Source organism: Phascolarctos cinereus, unplaced genomic scaffold, assembly GCF_003287225.1.
Source record: "Phascolarctos cinereus isolate Bilbo 61053 unplaced genomic scaffold, phaCin_HiC Scaffold_152;HRSCAF=721, whole genome shotgun sequence".
Classification (NCBI taxonomy): Eukaryota; Metazoa; Chordata; class Mammalia; order Diprotodontia; family Phascolarctidae; genus Phascolarctos; species Phascolarctos cinereus.
Genome location: NW_027555461.1, coordinates 15,023 through 20,168, shown reverse-complemented (window position 1 = coordinate 20,168; position 5,146 = coordinate 15,023). Strand labels below are relative to the sequence as shown.

The following is a 5,146-nucleotide window of genomic DNA, read 5'->3' as shown; positions in this document are numbered from 1 at the left end:
TATGAACATGGATAGTAATTGGACTCATGATTTCATTAACAGCAAATTCTGTCTACCTTCTCTATAACTTAGAGTTTTAAATGTCTATTGCATGAGAAGATTAATGATGTGGTCAGAGTTATAGATTATCTATCAGTGGCAGGACAGATCTTCCTGGTTCAAGTCCAATTCTCTGTAGTCTCTGGTATTGCCCTCTTCATTTTCAGAAATTGTCCTTTATGTAGAGCAATCTTGAATCGGCCATAATGTCAAGGAATGACCTACCATATAAACAAGGTTTTGAAGATTAACTCTTTCCATCATTAGAACATTCCTATTTTGCCTATTTAGGATATAATCTTTCTAGAATTATTTTCAAGCTCCTTTCTGTGTTAAAATGAAGATCCTGGATATAAACTTTTACGGATGATTTTGCATCATTTACAGTCATCACTTGGTCTGTGCTGTAATACATTCAAGGGGTTTTTACCTTTGAATTAATTTGCATCTGACCAATTTCTTTAACATTCTTTTCTTTCCTCTTCAAAGAAAAGTTTCTTTTCTCTTGCTGTCAACTGTTACTTCAATCCATTTAAAAGCCAGTTATTAAGTGACTACTATGTAAGACTCTATGCTAGTAGCTAAGGAAACAAAAATACAAAACACAAAAATATGCAAAAATATCTCTGGCTCAAAGATCTTATATTTGTTATGCTGATTATTGTAGCTGTGCTTGATTCAGGCTCATCCTCTGGTACTTTAGGTCTAATTTGGAATGCAAGGAGATACTTATAGATCATTCTATAGTTAACAAAAATAGGCTTACTCAGCAGTAGTAAGGAAGGAATGATATTCAGGACAACACATAAATTCATCTGAGCACAGCTTCCAGGGTTGTTTATGTTGCCAGTCCATAATTAGTATCAGAGAGGGAGCAGGAGCTCCCTGGTGGCTTTTGATATTCGAGAATAAGACTCCAATCAACAAGCTGAGCTGATCAGCCTTGAGAGTTTCGTTTCAAAAATTCAACTTTATTTTATTTTCAGATCTTTGTTTTTTCTCATTCCCATCCCCTTTGAGAAAGGATAAAAGACAACATCTATTAGAAACACATGTATTCAAGCAAAACAAATTACTATATTGATCATGGCCAAAGAGATATCTTAATTTGTACTCCACATCATCTGGAGGTGGGCTGCATGTTTCATCACATGTCTTCTGGAACTGTGATCATCGTTTAATTGGTTTTACGGTTTTAAGTCTATCAAAGTTGTTTGTGTTTCCCTTATTGTTATCATTTTATTAATTGTTTTCCTGGTTCTTTACACTCTGTATCAGTTCAGTCCACTTTCTTTGAAATCATTGCCTTAACATTTCTTTATAGAACACTAGTATTCCATCACATTCATATGCTGTCACTTGTTCAGCCATTCCCAAACTATGGACACCCCTTCAATTTCCAACTCTTTTACCACCTTAAACAGAGCTGTAATAAATATTGTTGTACATTTGGGTCCCTTTCCTCTTTCTTTCATTTCTGTGTGGGAATAGACCTAGCAGTAGCAATGTCACTAGGTCAGAGAGTTTGACACAGTTTAATGGCTTTTTTCAATTTTTTTTAATTTATGGATTAAACAAGATAATATAATTTTTAAAAATTCACATGAAATTGCAAATTCATCACGTACAACTTGCTATTCCTTTTCAATACGTTAACAAAGTTATCATGTAAATTTTTTTTTTTCCCTCCCACCCCCAAAATGGCAATTTAATAGCTTTTTTTTTCTAATTTACTTTCCAGAATGGCTGGAGAAGTTCAGAGCTCTATAAATAGTATATTATTGCAATTATTTTTCCCATAACTCCTCCAACAAATATCATTTTCCCTTTTTTTGGGGGAGTCTAATTTGCCAGTCTGATGCATATCATGTGGCACTTCATAATAGTTTTAATTTATATTTCTCTAAGTATTAGGGATACAAAGAAGTTTTTTTTCATATTGCTTTTGATAGCTTGGATTATTTTTCTGAAAACTCCCTGTTCATATCCTTTGACAACCTATCAATTAAGGGAATGGCTCTCATACTTGTAAATATGCAGTGTTCCCTATCAATCTTAGAAATGAGGCTTCTGGAGAAACTTGCTACAAAGGCTTACCACTCCCCCCAATTGCCTGATTCTCTTCTAATTTTAGCTGAATTGATTTTGCTTGTATAAAAACTTTTTAAAAATTTTATGTAATCAAAAGTGTCCATTTTACTTGTGTGAACTTTTTTCCCCTCTCCATAGACAAAACAGGTAATTAATTTTTAAAATAGTTATATATTTAATATGTACTTTGCTTTAAAAAAAACAAGTTTTAAAGTAATATGTCAGAGTATTTAGTACATTAGATTACTTAATAAGTTAATACTAATTTATTTGTAAAGCTTTATAGTACTTACAAAGTTGTATCTAAAATATATACTTATTCCAAATTAACAAGAACTTCTTGAAGATAACATAATAGTTTATGGTAGCCTACACATGCTGTTGTAGTAAAGACTGGGTCCACATGTTCAGTATGAATCTTGTTTTTAGCATTTCATAATTATTAGCCTTAAAATATGAAGGCAGATTAAATTTTTTCATTAAAATTCTCACTCTGGTAACAAGTTCTTTAAACTTGATTTTTTAAAACCTACTTAATATTGTAGGACTATGCATGTGTATATACACAAATACATATATGTACACACATACACAGATACACACACACACACATACACTGAATATTTTGAAATAATTTTCTCATGTAACAAAAAATTGTTATCAATTTCAAATATGAAATTTGAAAATGAATTAACTGATCATATGCTTAAAACTATGCTTCAGTGACTATCATCTTAAAAGCAGGTAAAACACACAAAACTTTTAAATATGAACTTCAATGTACATAAAATTTAATACATGTATATGTGTGTATATGTGCATATATGTGTGTGTATATATTGTATGTATAACCAATAACTTGACCTCTTCACTACTAGGTGTGTTAATACATAAGAAATTATATGCCCCAATGGATATAATGAAGCTGTATATCCAAGGGTTCCACTAACAAGTGAACCAAGCCAAAATGGTTTGGTAACATTACCAGAAAACTCCCAAAGAGCATTAGTACCTTAATTTCTACAGGTATGGGAATTGTTATATGTGCAAAAGAATTAAGAGGTACTAAATTCTTGTGGCTATTAAAAATTTTAAACAAAAAAATTTAAACATTGCATAGTTGCAGAAGCCATTTTTTTCCAAAATTCATATTCATTGTAATTTTGCTTTTTCATGACTTTTATTATTTCCTACTTCATCTCTCCTAGATTTAGGCTGAAAAAATAATTATATTGATAATCTCTCATGGTTTCACATACAGTACTTGTAAAAATTTATCTAAATAGGTGTTTATTCTTTGGATCATTTCCAGTGTTATAGGTAGATATGTATTTTAAAACATTTCATGAAAAGTTCATTTTTATCACAAAAGACAAAATATTCAAATACCCCAAGTTTTTGTTTACACATTTAAGACAGAATCTCAGCCATCAATTTGTGTACCCATAACTCGTACTGCTGTGCATAGAAACATAAAAGGCAGGAAATTTTAGAAAAAGGGAAAAATATCAGCTGTTCAATTGAATTCTTGGCTTTCCTCCTTATTAGTATTCCATTTCAAAAACTTTTTTAAATGTTCATAGCTTACTTTCTGTATGACAATAATAGAATGTTTTGGCACATTAACATTGTGATACAATATATGTTATGTTAAAAAAAAAGTTTAAACTCATCCATTAATCAATATTCTTATTTGTTGTTCATCCTATTACAGTTACTTAAATCAAACACCCAGGTTTGGAATTGATTTACAGCAGTAGCAATCACAGATTGCAATAATATTGCACCAAAGGGAAAAACTGCATCTTAGCAATTTTACAATTCAATGTTTTCTGGGTATCTCTATTATTTGTATGCTTCTTTAAGTCCTTTTTTTCCCTACACAAAAGCATATTTTTGCTTTCTTCACTCTTGTTGAGATTTTTCTGTAGTACCTTTACATTCATACATATACAGCTGTTGACCAATGTTTCCTGTTGTTATGCCACCAGCAAAATATATATATATATATGTGTGTGTGTGTATGTGTGTGTATACACATACACACATACATGCATATATACCTACACACACACACACACACAGTGATATACCTGGTACCAAGAATGAACTTAAAGAAATTTGGAGATTTATATTGCTAACACCATTATGGACTAGTAGGTGAGTGACCAAGGTTGCCAAGAAAGTAATTCCTACTCCATAGCCAAAACTACCTCATGATCTATCAAAAATCTATCACAAACCAATGGATAGTGCAGCTAGTATGAGAAACCACTGTAGATTGTTGTCAAAACCTACTTTAGCATGATTTATATCAAGAAAGACTGCCGCATATTACGTCACACTGAACAGTTTTCTTTTAAATTTATGTGAATATCCCGGATACCTGTCAATGCAGGGGTATACTAATACAATCACAGCTGAAGCTTTACCACAACATGGTGATATCCACCATGCTGAAGAAAAGATGCTGGAAATCACATCAGGTGGAAAGAGTGTGACATTTCTCTGAATCTGAAATAGATTTAATACTAATGCAAGAAACACTCCAGTGAAAAACAACACTACTCTACAAATCATCAAGTTTATACTTCAACTAGGGACAGAAGAAATATATGGCCCACACTTTGGGGGTGCAAATGATACTGTTTCTCTCTCTGCCATAGTTTCATAAGTTCAATAATTTCAAACAATCACAGTAGATAATAGACTTTTCATCAGAATTGCATCTTGTCCTTAATTAGAACCTACAACCTCCCTCCACCCCAGCTTCCACTATTTCCCCAGCCAGTCCTTCCTCCACTAGGCTGTGCTGAGATCTCCCTTTTCTTTCCTGGGTCTGTGTAGCCTTAGAGGCTCCTTGAAGATCTGTTTCCTAGATAATTTCTTCTATGCTCCCCTAATTTATGATCTCACCCTTCTTGTTTAAATATGATATCCATTTGGAACTTGCCTTACTATATGGTGTAAAATGTTGCTCTATTTCTAATTTCTGCCAGACTCTTTTCCCAACAGT

At 32.3% G+C, this 5,146-nt stretch overlaps 1 pseudogene; it reads right to left on the bottom strand.

The window, feature by feature from the left end:
* Positions 1-4,035: 4,035 nt before the first annotated feature.
* LOC110204236 (insulin-induced gene 2 protein-like) lies at positions 4,036-4,794 on the bottom strand (annotated as a pseudogene).
* Between the last annotated feature and the right edge of the window lie 352 nt (positions 4,795-5,146).